The sequence below is a fragment of the Peromyscus maniculatus genome, chromosome 6 (assembly GCF_049852395.1).
Source record: "Peromyscus maniculatus bairdii isolate BWxNUB_F1_BW_parent chromosome 6, HU_Pman_BW_mat_3.1, whole genome shotgun sequence".
NCBI lineage: Eukaryota > Metazoa > Chordata > Mammalia > Rodentia > Cricetidae > Peromyscus > Peromyscus maniculatus.
In genome coordinates, this window is record NC_134857.1 from 45,931,470 (window position 1) to 45,948,776 (window position 17,307).

The window sequence follows — 17,307 nt, forward strand, 5'->3', positions numbered from 1 at the left end:
AAACTTCCAGTCAAGGAGCATCTCTCCTCCTTCCAAACTAGGTAACAGGATGAGTCAAAGAAGGTCTTCTCCTATTTGTGCCCCATTTACTGATGAATCAAGTAAATAACCTGTATGCACTGAGCCCTACAATGCACACTACAGATACGGAAGGGTTGGGGAGAAGCCTGAATGCTGTCCCAGCCACTGAGATGCTAATGAAGAATAGGTCACAAAAACTGAAGATGCATGTAAAACCTGCACATGAAAAAGCAACATACATGACAGATGGAAAATGAAGCAGATAAAAAAAGGAATCATAAAAAGGCATGAAAGCAGGAGGGGGAAAGGTCCTGAAAGGTTATACTCAGCTATCAAAATATCCCTAAGTTTAAATGGGGGAAAACAATATTATATTAGGACAGACGTTTTAGAACAAAGAAATAATGGATGCTTTAAAACTTATTGTCAATTATCAATGAAAAAACTCATCTTGGCCTATTTTCTGCTGCTGTAACATAGAACCTGAGTCTCAACAGTCTATAAAGAATAGAAGTTTAAAAGCTGGGCATGCCTGCTATCCTAGCACTTGGGGGTGGTGGGGAAGCAGGAGGGTCAGGAGTTCAAGATCATCATCAGCAAGTTGGAGACCAGCCTAGGATACACAAGACAAGACAAAAACTAAGAAATAAAGATTCAGGGGGGGGAGGAAGGGAGGGAGGGAGGGAGGGAGTCAGGAAGGATGGTCAGGCAGTTTATCTGGGCTCCAGATTCTGGATTCTGGGATGTCTAAAAGCAAAGCACCATTGAAGGGCCCAGCCACTTTACTCCAGAGAGGAAACAAAAGGACAAGCTGGCACATGCAAAAGGCACCAAGTAAGGAGGGCAGACTGGCTTTGTAACCATCTACTCTTACAGTAACCATTCTAGTTCCACGAAACTAAAGCAAGAACGTGGTCCCACAAGAATGATACTAATCTCTTAATAATCTAATTACCTCTTAAAAGCCTGGCTTGAAGCACTGCCACAAGGGCAATCAAATTTCAGTATGAGTTTTGGGTCAATGGACAAACCACATCCAAACCATACCAATTATCAAGGCATATTATCAATATGCTGGTTAAATCAATGTGCTATAATAACGAATGTGTAAAGAAATTAGCTGGACAGGGGTGTGGCTCAACAGTGTTGTGCTTATCTGTGGAGCACAAATCCCCCACTCTAATCCCCAGCACAGCAAAAAAGAAAAAGAAAAAAAACTTCAATAATGTAGAGACCCACAGAGGTTTCCTAGTGACAATCTGAGATTGCTTTACCCAGCCGGGCTACATAAGGGGATGATTTGATCACAGGAGTGGTTACCAGGTGTTTGGAAAAGTCTATACTTGGCTGTGTGGTGTGCTTTGAACTAGCAAGGGGCAGGTCTTTTGCCTCTCCCTTTGATGTTGTTATAAATAGCCCTTTTGAAGAGACAGAAGAGACCATTGGATTTTGATCCAGGTCCTCCCGAAGCTCTCCTGTGTTTCTGTCTTTCACCTCTCTGCTATCTTTCTATCTAAAAGTTTTTTATCCCTCTCTCCTCCTCATAGGAGCTCTTTAAAAGGTGGGAGCTGACCTCCCACATAATAATATACAAAAAAATTATCCAGTAATCCATAGTAAAAAGGAGAAAAGCAAGGTTCATCCACACAATTTTATCTATCAGATTAGCAAAAAACTAAATTTTCATGAAGTGCCGCAGCAATACTGGGTCAGTGGTGGAGAGATCATCACATGTGATACACTTCCTATAGGAATAAAACTTGTTCAGACTCTTTGGAGACCAATGTTCCAATCCTTACCAAAGTTACAAATGTACTGTCTCAGTTAGAGGTACCATGACTGTGATGAAAGACCGTGAAAGGCATCTTAGGGAGGAAAGAGTTCGTTGGCTTACATACCCATCGAGGGAAGCCAAGGCAGGAATTAAAACAGGACTGGAACCTGGAGGAAGGAGCCGATGCAGAGGCCATAGAGGGGTGCTGCTTATTACCTTGTTCCTATGGCTTGTTCAGCCTGATTTCTTATAGGACCCAGGACCACCAGCCCAGGAGTGGCACCACCCACAGTGGACTGGGCCCTCCCACGTCAATCACTAATTAAGAAAATGCCCTACCAGGCTTGCCTACAGCCCGATCTTACGGAGGCATTTTGTCAATTGAGGCTCCCTCCTCTCTGATGACTCTAGCTTGTGCCATGTTGATATAAAACTAGTCAGAATATGTATATACATTTGACTCAGCGATACTGTTTCAAAAAATTTTATAACCATTCTTGGGCTTGTGCAAAACTGTGCAAATACCATGTTATTCTCAGCATTTGTTTGCATATAACTGAAGGCAAACTAATTACCAATTAATTTGGTTAAATCACAGTACATCCATGAACTAAAAAATATTCATCCATTAAAGAAATAGCAAGATAGTAGAATAGGGGCTATGGAGATGATTCCGTTAGTCAAGTGCATACTGAGCAAACAAATCTGAGTTCAGATCTCCAAAACATTATAAAATCTGTGGATACAGTAGCACAGCATCTGATACCCTAGTACTTGAAGGAGGCAGAGACAGGTGGATCCCTGTAGTTTACTGGTCAGCCAGTCTAGCCAATCAGTAAGTTCAAGGTTCAATGATAGGCCGTCTCAAAAAATAAGGTGGAGAGTGACAGAAGACACTAGATGTCAACCCCTAGCCTTCATACATGTACATGTACACGTACACTACACACACAAAGAGATTGTTGTTGTTGTTGTTTTTAAGATAGTGACTCTGGCTTTCTGATAGACACCTAACCACAAATAAATCAACTTGAACAACTATCAATGCATGACAGTAACTTCCCAAGACCTAAGAAGTCAAACAAAAGATTGCAGCACCTCAGTGTAGCATAGAAATAAGAAAAAGCCACATTCAAGAGTGTGGTGGTTTGAAAGAAAATGGCCCCCATAGGCTTATAAAGAATGACACTATTAGGAGGTGTGGCCTTGTTGGAAGAAGCGTCACTGGAGTTGGTTTTTGAGGTTTCTAAGTGCTTAATCCAGGCCCAGTGGCACTCTCTCTTTCTCCTGCCTGCAGATTCAGATGTAGAACTCTCAGCTTCCTCTCCAGCACCATGTCTGCCTGCACACTGCCATGCTTCCCACCATGACAATAATGGACTAAACCTCTGAACTATAAGCCAGCCCCACTTAAATGTTTTCCTTTATAAGAGTTGCCATGGTCAGGGTGTCTCTTCATAACAATAGAAACCTAGCAAGACACAGAGAGTGGGAGGAAGTTTCCCATTAGTGATATCATCCCTCCTCCAAACCCTAGGCAGCAGAGCATGGAGACACCCTCCTTAAGGGAGAAGATAAAGGAAGCAAGCACTAGACTTTGCCTCTGCCACTAACTTTCAATCTGAGAGGGCCTTATAATTTCAAATTCTGTGCCAATGGTACAAACTAGCACCCAGCTCCCACTCTGGTGCCAGGCAAGCTTCTATACCCAGGCTCCAACTTACCAAGTGAATTCAGCTCCATGAAATTAACAAGCCTGGCAGATGGACCACAGCAAGCTCTGGATGTGCCTCAATAGTACTAAGTTTATGCTGCACCAATGCAATAGACCAAGCCCTAGGGACTCGAGCTCTAAGACAACCCTCATGGACCTGGGCCCTGAGTCCAACACCCAGGACAAATCTACTGAATTGGAGCTTCAGCTCCAACCCTTAGGACCAACCCTGAGATGCATGACCAACCTTGCTGACCAACCTGTACCACATCAGCCTGTAGCAAGCACACTTACATACCAGACCACAACAGACAATCCGCGCAGAATCTCTAACAGACAAGATAAGTTCTTTAAACATATAGATACCAATGCATGACCATAAGCACCAAAAACAATCAGGGAAGCATGATACTACCAACGGAACAAAATAAAACACCAGTAGCCCATGCTGGTGGAGACTGTGAACTACCTGACAAAAAAACCCAGAAACTCAGTGAACATCAAGAAAATATAGGAAAATAACTCAATGAAATCAGGAAAATAATAACTGGCTGAAACAAGAAATTTAACAGAGATTTAAGTTATTTTAAAATAATAAAATTTAAGAACTGAAAAACACAATGAACTAAACAAAAAAAGTGAAATAGCAGAAGTAATCAAGCAAACAAAAGGAGCAGGGGTAGGTCTGTAAACTCAGAGACAGGTTCCTAGAAGGTATAAAATATGAGAGGAAAAAAGAAACAAAGAAAGCTTGCTGATTGACAGGACAGTACCCAATGAGTAAATAATCAGAGCTAAAGAGAAATATTTGAGAGACAAAGAGCCCAGAAACTTATCTAAGGAAGTAATAGCCAGGTGTGGTAGTACATACCTTTAATGCAGGCACTGGGGAAGCAGAGGCAGAGGAGGGGGTGTCTTCTAAGTTTAAGGTCATCCGGGTCTACATAATAAATTCTAGGCCAACTGGGGTGACACAGTGAAACCTTGTCTTAAAAGAAAGGAAGGTTGGGGGGGGGGAGGAAGAGAAATTTTAGCATAAAACTTTTCAAATCAAAATTTTTCAAATATAAGTATACAAGTAGGAAAATGTCAAAGGTCTCTAATCAGAGTCAATCAGTAAGATTATATACACTAAGATATACTTAACTAAAACGTCAAAAATCAAAAGCAAGAAGAAAATCCTAAAAGCAGGAAAAGAAAGAAATATATCTACCTACCTAGCTACCTACCTACCTATCTATCTGTCTACCTGTCTATCTATCTATCTATTTGTCTGTCTGTCTATCTATCTACCTACCTATGTATCTATCTATTGTATGCAGAAGTTCCAAGAAGTCTAGCAACTTACCGCTGAGCTGAAACCTTAGAAGTCTGAAGGGAATGAAATGATAGATTAAAAGAGATGAATTTAAGAGGAGGAATCCCAACAACTGTGAATACTTCATCCAATAAAGACATCCTTCAGACATGAGGAAGACTTCAGGCTGTTCCAGATAATAAGGCTGAAGAAACCTAACACCACCATCTGAGTCACTGTTCTATCACTATGGGGAGACATCAAAGTCAAGACAACTCTTTTTTTTTTTTTTTTTGATTTTTCGAGACAGGGTTTCTCTATGTAGCTTTGTGCCTTTCCTCGAACTCACAGAGATCCGCCTGCCTCTGCCTCCCGAGTGCTGGGATTAAAGGCGTGGGCCACCACCGCCCGGCAAGACAACTCTTATTAAATAAAACTGGGAGCTGGCTTACAGCTTCAGATGCCTAGTCCATTGTCATCATGGCAGGAAGCATGGTGGCTGGTATGGCAGGCATGGTGCGGGAGAACGAGTTGAGAGCCACATCCTGATCCTCATGCAGAGACAAAGAGTCTCCGGGCTTGGCATGGGCTTTTGAAACCTTAAAGCCCACCCTCAGCGACATACTTCCTTCATCAAGGCCACACCTTTGAATCCTTGCAATAATTTCAAATAGAGCCACTTCCTGGTGACTCAGCATTCAAATATAGGAGCCTATGGGAGCCATTCTCATTCAAACCACCTCAACTACCAAATCCTTGCTTCTAGAAATGCTAAAGGAGGGTAGGTTATTCGAGCTCAGAGGAAATGACACTATGCAGTAGCACAAAAGCAATGACTGCATTGGGCAGAGGATGAATATTTTAATAGTTTCATGACATTATGTATATAAGTGATTGATATTCGTTAGTATAAAAATTTAAACATAAAGGGATAGAATGATGGCTCCAAGCTAAGAGCACGCACTGCTCTTCCGAAGGACTTGAGTTCAGTTCCCATCATCAGAGTTAAGCAGCTCACAACGACCTCTAACTCTAGCTCCAGGGAGAGCCAACACCTATGGCTGCTGTGGCCAGTTGCACTCACATGCACATATCCCACAACACACACACAAACACATACACATAATTTAAAAATAAAATAAATCTCGCCGGGCCTGGAGGTACAAGGCTTTAATCCCAGTACTTGGGAGACAGAGGTGTAGGTAGATCTTTGGGAGTTCGAGGCCATCCTGGTATCATGGTGAGTTTTAGGACTCTGTAGAGAGAGTCTTGTTAGTTATTATTAGGTGGCGCTGTGTTATTCATTAAGCAGTGCTGTTTACCGTGTGAGAAAAGCCATGAGGCACAACAAAACCCACTATAAGAGTTTATTAAGAGAAGGAACAGAGGGGAATGTGCTTAGGCCTATGGCCAATTGTGCATGGAGAGAGAGGAAGAAGAGTGGGGAGGGGCCTGTGACTCACTTTTTATGGATTCCCCACACACAAGCGCATATGGGCTTGTGTAGCTACACCATGCACGCACGCACATAGATTATGTGCTCACGCTGCTTTAGCAATCACGCAGTACGGAGATTACATAGGACATAAAGTCCTGGAATGACTAAACATCTTGCCTGGCTACTGGACAGCGTATGTGTGGTCATATAGATGGGGTAGTGGCCAGGAATTCCAACAACTCTGTCTCAAAAAAAAAACTAAATAAATGAAATCACTTAAAAAAAAGATAAAAACTATTAAAATATTAGCAATAATAACTTTTTAAGGAATATATAATGTAAAATTATAATATTCAAAAGATAGTCTGGGGCTGGAGAGATGGCTCAGTGGTTAAGAGCAGCCAGTACTCTTCCAGAGGTCCTGAGATCAATTCCCAGCAACCACATGGTGGCTCACAACCATCTGCAATTAGATCTGGTGCCCTCTTCTGGCCTGTAGGGACACATGCAGGCAGAACACTGTATATATAATAAATAAATTTAAAAAAAAAAAAAAAAGATAATCTGGTAAAAAATAAAACAGAAAATGATGGAGGAGTGGAATAAATAAGTTAGATTTGTCTATTTTGAGGTGTGGTTGTTATTTGGGGTTCTTAGTTTTTGGCTTTGTTGGAGTGTTTTGAGACAGAGCCTCAAGTGGCCAAGGCTGGCCTCAGACTCACTAAGTAGCCAGGCCTAACCTTGAACCCCTGACCCTGTTGCCCTCACCTCTCAGGTGCTGGGACTAGAGGCATGCACCTCCACTTGAGTTTTTAATGCTATCTAAGTTAAGTTATCCCCTCAGAACAGCCTATTATAACTCAAAGATGTGTTATACAAGGACCATTGTAAAAGCAAAACAGAAATGGTTAGAAAATGCACAAAATATTTTTTAAAAGTCAAAGCATGCTAAGAAAACCATTTAACCACGAAGGATATGGAAGAAGCACGAGAGAATGGAAGGAAGAAAGGATCTACAAATTAACTAGAAATAAGTTATAAAAGGACAGCAAAGCAGTCCTTACTCATCAATAATCACCCTGAATGCCAATAAATTTTCTAATCGCCTCTGCAAGGCTCAGGGAACAGTTTAGAGGATGAAACAGAAAGAACGGAAGGGCCAGAGGTTGGGGCCGGGGAGTTCTAGGAAATACTGACTTCTGGACAGGACACAGTCACTGTACTTGTGAACTCACTGCAACTATAGTTACCTGCACAAGACTCACACAACACTGGACCCATCCTCACTTTATCATAGTTGGGGAGGAGCTTATGAGGCCCCACCCCTCAAGGTGGGACTGTCTGAGAGGCCTCGGCAGGTCTGAGCCATGGAGACACGCCATGGGGGCGGCATCCGAGGGGGTATGGCCCCACGCGGAAAGTTACTCACACCATGCAGGCACAGCATCCACGTGGGAAGTTTTGTTATTAAAGGGGGAGGAGAGGGGGAAGGGAGGAGAGGAGAAGGGGGAGAGAAAGAGAGAGAGAAAAAGGAAAGCGGAGGTCGTGCAGCCTCCTGAAGAGAGAGAGGGAAAGAGGAAGAAGAAAGAAAGAGGAAGCGTTTTTTCCTCTTAAAGGGGACTTGACGCCAGGACGCTGGGCGGGTCCCCATGGGGCGGGCCTGAATGCCAACAGATACAAGGGAAGAGGGGGTCATTTTCTTCAGTGGTGTAGCCACTGGTGAGTGTGGCTCATGTTCCGGGAAGTAACAGCATGCTGATACAGGCAGCCGTAAGTCAACTCGGTGGTTCCAGAAACAAAAGACGTCAAAGTAACGGGGGTGGGGGGGTAGGGGGGAGGGCTTGTTGGAAAAAAGGGTTTCCGTGGGAGAAGGAGTGAAAAACGGGAAAGGAAGAGTGAAAAGGACCACAATTCAGGGTCCACGGAGACAGCTCAGTGGATAAAGGCACTTGCTGACAAACCTAACGACTGGAGTTTAAACTGTATGCCCCACACAATGGGGAGAAAACTGACTCCACAAAGGTGTCCTCTGACACACACACACACACACACACACACACACACACACACACACACACACGTTAAAAAAATAAATAGTTCTTTAAATAATGAAGCTGTATATAAGTTAGTATGGGATGATAAAAATACATGGAAAGTGTGAAATGCAAAAATCAGGCTGAGCATATGAGCATATAGCTCAGTGATAGAGTGCTTGCTTACTGTGTGTGAGGCCTTGGGTGCAGTCCTCAGCAGCACTAAAGAAAAGGGAAAAAATGTGTGGATGGTATGCTATCATTTGAATTTTTTTTCTTAAAAGAGAATCTCCTGATGTATCCCAGAGTGGCCTTAATGTCACAGTCCTCTGGCTTCACCCTCTTTAGCACCAGGATTACAAGCACACCAGCATGCCCAGCCCATCAGCACACCAAAGGATATAAAATACACTACGCCAGGCTGGAGAGATAGCTCAGCAGTTAAGAACATGTGCTGCTCTTGCACAGGACCCAAGTTCAATTCCAAGCATGCACATAGTGGTTAAAACCATCCATAACTCCAGTTCCAGAAGGAACCGGCGTCCTTTGTTGAACCCCAAGGGCACCAGGCACAGATTTGATGTACATACATACACAGAGGCAAAAACAAAATAACTAAATCTACAAATAAATAAATTAATTAATTATATCTTTGAAAAGAAACAAATGATGCTTTTGGTCTAGGAAGGAACCATCTAAAGGGCTAAGAGACAGAACATGCACTAAAAACACTTTCAATTTTTTCTTTTCAAGCTGGGTGTTATGGCTAGGCCTGAAGTCCCAGCACTCAGGAAGCTAAGGCAGGAGGCTCAAAAGTTCAAGGCCCTCCTGGGCTACATAGGAAGACACTGTAATAATAATAATAATAATAATAATAAGCATATGTGTATGAGAATGTGTGAGCTACTCAGAATAAAAACACTGTTCTTTCCCAGTGAATGAGAATTTACAGAGCAACAAGAAGAATTCTGTGAGAAAAAGTACTGGACCAGATGTGCGGGAAGATTGTTCAGGTCTGTGCCGAGAACTGTCGGCTTTCTGCCTTTGATCGAAACTTGGACACTAAATAACAGATTTCACATCTCTCTCTTTTGACAAATGAAAGGAAAGCTGGTCCACAGTTCGTGCTCACTTTCTTCTAACACTGTATCTCAATGATTCACCCAGTAAGCAGCAAATTCGTCCAATTCACAAGCTATTTACAGCGAGAAAAGCTGTAGTTCAGAGGAAAGCATTTGTATACAAACTCTTTATTTTCCCCCCTTTCTGAAAACATGTCTGTGATGCCCATTCAGAAACTGCTCAGGAAACTATAGGAGTATTCAAGAGGTCTCTACAGTGGGAAAAGAAGTAGTGGGTAAGATAAAAAGACAAGGAAGAACGGCTTTCTAACTTCACTGTACAAACACTGACTGCCAACAGTCCACTGAGTCTATCTGCAGCCAATAGGCAGGCTTTGTGAGAAAAAGGAAAAATATTAAAAACAAAACAAATCTCCTGGCAGTGTCAAGAGCTTAGAGCACACCAATTTTAAAAAAATTACTAAATATGGCCCATATGATGATGTGTGCCTGAAATCTAAGCCCTAAGCCCTCCCAAGACTGGGGCAGAAGGACTGTCATGAGTTTGAGGGCAGCCTGGGCTACCACATTGTGAGTTAGCCGGGGCTACCTAAAAGACCTTGTCTCAAAAAGAAACAAACATCACTGAGTGTGAATTTTGATGAGATTTTCAAAAAGAGTAAGCACTGCTTCTCTTCTTTTTACGATTGTTTCCCAGCCTCTTACATCTAAGGACTTGGAGGTAAATGCATATTTTTCTTTATTGTTGAAAAGCCAATGATTTTTTTTATGTTAACAGTTTTAAATATTCAAGAGTCACAGAAAGGTTATACAGTGAGCAGTTTGCTCCTGCCGTCTATCACTCAGCAAGCCGTTCTACTGGTCTCTTGTGCTTCTGTCCAGAGATATTTTATGTGCATATAAGAAAAGACTTTTTTCCTCTCCCCTCCCTTTTCGCCTTCTAATATCAATGGTTATATGAAATTGAAATAAAAACCAAAGGACTATTTCGATAATCCTAACTCCCTTATATGAACCAATTACCTTTGTCTATAAACAAATCTCTTCTGAAAACATAATATTTTCTTTTCAATGCCTCTCGTTCCACTGACAGTTAAGAAAGAACTGTTGGCAGAAGAAAGCAAGACGTCTAGAAAACTGAACTGTACACAATTACCAGGAAATCAACTCACTTCACCTCTGCTCCTGGATTCTGGTCCCTGGAAACCCTGCACAGATCGTCCACGTTTCTGCTCCGGGTAATTTCACAGAGATTTTACTAGCACTCACTCCATGGAGATCTGTTCTGAGGTCCGGAGGCCTCTTTACTACATCCAAGAGGCGGGAAGAAGGAAGTGGGAAGCTGAATTTGAATGTTTGATTCTCGTAGACTAGCAACAGGAAATGAAGACTGGTGAAAAGAAACCACGAGGTCTTTCATTGGTTAATCAATAACTCCCATGCACTGGCACTAAATGAGACCTTCCAGACGTACAGTGCAATTTAACAGGTGGGCCCCAGCACCTGACTAGTTGGACAGGTTAGTTAAGTTCCTTGCCAAAGACACAGCCACAGAGAGAAGAGCTGTAGAAAATGACTCAAGGTAGGCACGGAGGTGCACCACTGTAAGCCCCGTATTCAGGAGGTAGGAAGATCGGGAGTCAGTCCAAGGCCATCCTCAGCTAAACCTTCAGTTCAAGATCAGCTTGGGCTACTTGAGACCCTTGCCAAAAAAGAAGAGAAGGAGAAGGGCTTGGAACTAGCTGAAACCAGACAATGGGGAGAAGGAAGACAGAGGGCAGGCGGGGCTGTGTGTGGGTTATATCAAGGACTACTACTGACTTGGACTCCAGTCCCAACCCAGCTGCAGCCCAGCCACAAGCGGCTGTATGGGCAGGGACATGCTTGAGCCTCCGTTTTTCCAGGGATAAAGAAGCATCAGAAAGTACTGTGACTCTGCAATCTGTAATCCCATCACACGCTCCCAGCACTACAGCACAGAGGTTTAAGGGTGGCCAAAACACCAGCTTCTGGCCTGACTTCAGGCATTTTCAGCAACTATCCAAGGTGATTCTGATCCCAAATTTGAAAAGCATTTTAGTCAAAGCTCGTCTTCCTTCCTGGAGCAAGTTTCACAATACTACCTCAAGGAAAAGAAACAGGCAAAGGTTATCTAAGATAAAACCAAGATTTCTGTCTTGACATGTCAGAAGACAGGCATTAAGTTGGTGAAGGGTCCTCTCAGATCTAACACAAGATGACAACAGACCAGAAGTGATAAGTGGTCTGCTTTGATGTGGAAAGAAAGGAACCTAAACATCAAACTCACTTCTAAACAAATAGCCAACACAGTTTATAAACAAAGCCTTGGATGTTCTTCTGGAACCAGACCTAAATTTATAACCCTATCCTCCCTATCCTCCAGAATGAATCTTCTCTACTCACCGCACAGCAGAAATACTTTACCTATCTGTACTTTATATGAAGTGGGGAATTTGAAAATAAAACCAACTGTGTTTTGCCTAAATGTGTTCTTGCATTCCTGAGTGGCAGTATGATATAATGGAACGTGGAGGTGGGCAAACCTAGTCTCAAGTTCCAAATTTCTTCCCAGCTTATGGACATCATAGGCAAGAAAGTAACCTCACTGAGTCTCATCAGCACCATGAGATAACTGCAACCTCTTTGGCTTACTATGGGTTGTAAAGAGACATACAGTACATGCCTAGTCACATGTTCATTTCTTCCTTTTCTTCCAGAACCCTTTAAGATATTCACTAGACAAGAACCTGCTAGGAAATCCCCAGTTGTATTAAATCTCAACCATGCCAAAATTCCTAAGTTACTAAAGGACTCCTGCATCTCTATAAACAAAACATGTGCTTTCATGATATACTCATGCTTGGAACCAAATACATTATCAGAACTTATATACATGGTCAGTTCTAGTCACTATCAGATACAAAGCACGTGAAATGGCTACTGTTTCACCACTTTGCATCTACAGTTCAACTGACTTCACAGGACTCTAAACAGCAAGTTCCCAGTAAGGATTTGGTGTCTGCTCTCCCTAGGTTTTCCGAAACAGCAAGATTAAAAATCAATAGCTCTGTAGTTTCATCCTAGGTCTGCCATTTGTTAGCTTTAAGAACTTAAGAAGGTCACTTAGTAGCCTTAAGCCTTGGCTTCCTAATGTATGCACCCCATATGGCAGACTCATCTCTCTCTGCCCTGTAGCGTCTGCAAGGCCCAAGCACTTACTGCATCCAAAATGCAGAGCTGTAAAGAACATTTGTAACTTTGGCATAAACATTTTTTTTGTGGCCCCTTCTTTACCCATCCTGTCCTCCTCTACTTTTGAAGCACAGAAGACAGGAACTTTGATGATAATAGCAAAAAGCTGTGTAAACTTCTCCATGGGCTTCCTAAAATGCCCTTCCAATTTGGCACACCCTATCACAGCAATACTGGATTTCTCCCTAAACAAAAATGGTCACGGGTGTCAAAGACAAGCGAGTGAGTGCCTGCTGAACTGTGTCTAAATGATTTTCCTTGTGACCACAGCTAGCCTGGAATAAGCCCCTGCCAGCAAGAAGAGAGCACACACTTCACAGGCAGGGAAGGCATTGTTCAAAGTAATGAGTTCTGCATCACTTGGTCCACAATTCACAGCTGAGTCTGGTTTTCCCAGACAAAGAGCAATAACCAAATGGGGGATGCTCCTCGGCACATCTCTGACCTTCTAATCTTTATTAAACTCCTGAAGTACTGAAGGAGAGTAGGCCAGAATCTTCCCTAACCTTCTGTCCTAGAAACGACAAAAGCAAATGTTCATCAACCCTAGTCTGTGTTTCAATAGAGCTCTTGCAGTGGACACAGAGATTTCAATAGTCTGTACTCACTAAAAGTTACCCTAATCTAAAAGTTAAACTGTTCCACTGCATTCCTTTCATCAGTCCATAATTTTGTGTCCACCCTTTTCCCCCCTCAGAGAAATAATCGTCATAATCCTTCAAGCATGCAGCCCAAACTCTGTTCTTCGAAGGGAGCTAGCTGGCAGCAGGTTCATTATGTCGTGAAACCCGGACCCAGAACAAAGGACCGCTGAAGCGCTCACCTAGCTTCCCCTGGGAAACCTGAGCTGAAGGCTCCTTGGTTTCTCCCACACTAAGTCCTGTACTTGCCCAGACCACAGTCTGAGGGCTGTGTCAAAATACACACACACACACACACACACACACACACACACACACACACACACACACGTATTATCTAAATTGCTTTTAGAAAAGCACACTCGTTTTTAAATAAGAACTTAACCATTTTTTTTTTTTGGTTAAGTTTTTTTGGTTTGGTTTTATTTGACTCTAGAATTCTAATCAGCACCAAATTAACTCTTCTCTTAAGAATACCAAAAGTTTCAGTGTAGATGCAGCTAGTGGCGGGGTGCAGGGTGCTTGCATGCCATATGTGAGGAGCTGGGTCCGATCTCCAGCACTAGGCGACAAAAGAAAGAACCACCAAAGGTAGTGTCACCACCCTGGAAACCAAAAGCTCCATTACAACTATTCCAGAACCCAGAACTCTTCACTCACTGAGGCCAGGAAACTGAACGTATTCATCTTGCTCATACAGAGGTTCTCAGTAAATATTTGTTAGCTAAATGAATGAATTAAATACAAAACATTTTATTTAGAATTTTCACAAGGGCTAGGCAGACAGCCTGATAGTAAACTGCTTTCCTAGCATGCAAAAGTGAGAGGCCTTGGGTTCAATCCCCAGCAACACACACTCTCACACACACACACACACACACACACACACACACACACACACACACACTACTTTATGTTATGGAATCCTAATATGAAACACCGTTATCATGTCTGGTTTTATAACTCTATATAATTATGTAAACGCCTGATTTTCAAAATAAATTTACTTGAAGTCAGTGACATGGAATATATGTCAAACAGAAGCCAGGATTTTTAACACATTTTATTACAAGCCACTATAAATCTGGCTCTTCCCACCAGCCTCCCCTCCCTTTGTCTCCTTCCCAGCCTCCCTCCAGGCACTCCCAATCTCATTATCCCATGATCTGCCACAACTGCAGTTTACCTCCCAGAACCCCGGAACCGGCAGAAACATGTCACTGAGAATTAGGGAACTGGAGCCACCAAACAGGGTCACAAAGTACTTGAACCTGAAAATTGAGTTTTTCTAAATTTCAATAGAAGAGTATTTAAAAAAAAATATACTAAAGCTACATGAGTTGCACAGTGACTAGACATTGATGAGAAAAGGGATGGGGGAGAAAACTTAAATGTTATTTACCGATAGCTTGAAAAGTAGTACAGAGGTGTCCCTGACTGCCGTCTGCTTTAAAGTCCTGGTAGGACTAATCACTCGCTATTCTGGAATGCATAGTGTTCAATGCAGAATCCTTATGTTACTTCACTCATTTTAGGATATACTTTGTTCCAAGAAAAGTCACTCCATTTTAAACTTTTATTAATAGTTATGTAAATTCTAATCAGTTTATTTAATAGCCAAGTAACTCTCAATCACGCTGCAAAAATAGGAATGCAGTCTAAGAATGCATAGAAACAAGAAGTTACAGAACTAGGAACCCTGAAGATTTGTACTCTTGCCAAATGCTCGCCTGAGTGTAAACAAATGGAATTTAAAGGAGGGGAGGGGGTTTTCAAGACACAATTTTAAGAAAACGACTCTCAACAGACAGCTTAGGAAGAGGAGTCTGCAATGGAGCGTCTTAAAACATTCATTATCTGAACAAGATCGTAACCTCAGCAGTAGGCAAAACGCGGCGCGCATCTGGAAAAGCAACGCCTCTACTGCCATAGAAAGCCTTTGTTTCCAGTCACCCGTGTTTTTATACTAGTTCACTTGGAGACCATCGGGCTCTGTGCAGTATAAACGGTCTGTGTGGTGTAGAGGACTCAGCAGGCGTTACGAGGTTGTCTGCACACTGCGGAAAGAATGCTCAGATCTGTCCTCCTAAGACCCAAAGATAACTAAATTAAAAAAATAATAAAATAAAACCTCACCAGGAAGTAAAGTCTTAATCATCTCCTTTTTCATAGGCTAAAAGGAGGAAACCTGAATGTTCCGATAAGCAGTTTCTCAGCATTATTTTCCCTCCACGATCAATAGGATTACGCGGGAGAGGGAAAAAGTTTTATATTTTCTATTTCATGCAATTGGTCATCACTTCAATTCTAAACTCTTCAAGGAGAAATGAGATCATAAGTTGATTGCAAGCTACAAACAAAAGTCTCTAGGAGAAGGAGCGGGCTCCACAGTTTAGCAAAGCAAGACAGGTCTGCTAATCAAGTGGCGTCTCCGACCCGGTGTTGTTGCCATGGGATCCCGCGCAAGCGCAGAAAGCGCTTTCGCTACCCGGGCGTCGCTCTGGTAACCTCTGATTTGTCCCAGGAAAGGGCAATTGGAGTAAATCCTCCTCGCGCCTAATGCCCGGAGTTTTTTGAACCGTGGGACTCGCGCGTGCAATGGAAGGCGCGCTCCCGAGACCGCAGAGCTACTCTCCCGGCGGCCAGGGGATCCGGGAGCCCTCGTGGGATCACCCTGCAACGATGCCCGACCCTCCCAGAGGCTGGACTTCTGCAACCAGGGCAGGGAAGGCGAGAGGTTAGGTCCCGCTCAAGCACACAAGCCCACCCGCTTCATCAGGAGCCCACGAGCTGCTGTGGTCCAGTTCATCGGCCGGGGCATCCTGGCACACAGCACAGTCCGCTGCGTGCGGGGATGGGACTGCCCAGAAAGAACTCGGCCACCTGCTCGCGCGACGCTGGAGAGGCAGTCCGGTCCTCCTCTTCCTGCTCGCGCCCCTCTCCCTACCCCTCACCCCACTCCTCGAAAGCACTGACCTCCTTCAGCTCTGAGGGTCCCGCGGATGAAGGACCCACGGAGTTTCCGGCGCAACCTCCCAAATGCTGGAGAGACCAATCTGCTAGTGGTCCGGTGTGACTCCAGTCCCAAGCCCCTGCCAAAAGACAAAACAGGCCCCCCAGATGGGCAACACCCCACACCAGACTGCAAGAACCCACAGAGGAGCTCCCAGTAGAGACCTGCGCTGCCGCCACAACCTGCTTTCTCATTCAAATCCTCAGGCTCACACTGGAGCCCCCTCCCTCCCAGCCCACAGCTCAGAGCAAATCCGGAACTGGAGCGCACATGAGTGGACTGGAGCGCCTGTAGCCTCGGCTTCCCCAGCAGGACGGTAATCTGGGGCCAAGAATTGGACTTGGACCCCTTGGCCTACACCTTCTGAAAGGGCTCCCTGCTGGGCACAGGCCAGAACCCCTGGGAATAAAGATCGTATGTTCTCCCCCACAGCAATTTCAGAGAATCCCAAACCCAGGGCCACCCCTGGTTGATTCTCAGTTTAGGTGGAGGATAAAGGAAGTGCAGAAATAAAGTTGGAGAGTTCAGGGAAACGAACTGTGCAATGCTCTTCTAAAATCAAGTTCCAAAGGACCCATCTTCCCCCTTTTCCAATAAATAGCATCGGTTAATACTGGTAAATCACGGCGATCCATTTTGAGCAAACTACAAATCAAATAGAGGTACGATGAGTGAAGACTATAGAATTCTTTGTTATCTTGTAGTCTCTTCCAACTGCCCCTTGTTGGCATTAATTAACAAGCCAGTTAATCGTCACTTCAACCGCTAGCGGGCTGGAGCTGCTAACGTGCGGTCAAAGGGCACGCCAGCGGCAGAGGGGCGTTTGCACCCAGCAGGTATTCAAAAGTTGACGGAAGATGAGCGCCCCAACAGTGCAGAGGGACCAGAGTGGTGCAGTGTGATCCGGCTTCGGGATTCCAGGATTTGCATTTATCAGTCTTCATTCAACCTGCCCTATTGTTAGTTCAAAGCCTGGCTAGGAGGAACTGGGGACGCGGCTCCTCATGCACCTTTCAAAGTA

General features: G+C 43.7%; 1 protein-coding gene across 4 annotated transcripts in view; it reads right to left on the reverse strand.

The window, feature by feature from the left end:
- The window catches only part of Plch1 (phospholipase C eta 1), a 221,904-nt gene extending 205,415 nt beyond the window's left edge, over window positions 1–16,489 (reverse strand). For 2 of the 4 annotated variants that reach the window (XM_076574186.1, XM_076574184.1), the window contains exon 1: window positions 10,532–10,667. The gene's annotated coding sequence lies outside the window, so the exon portion shown is untranslated. Of the gene's footprint in view, window positions 1–10,531; window positions 10,668–16,249 lie in introns of those variants that run through there. The other 2 variants (XM_042279101.2, XM_042279098.2) reach the window with 2 other exon arrangements.
- Window positions 16,490–17,307: the final 818 nt, after the last annotated feature.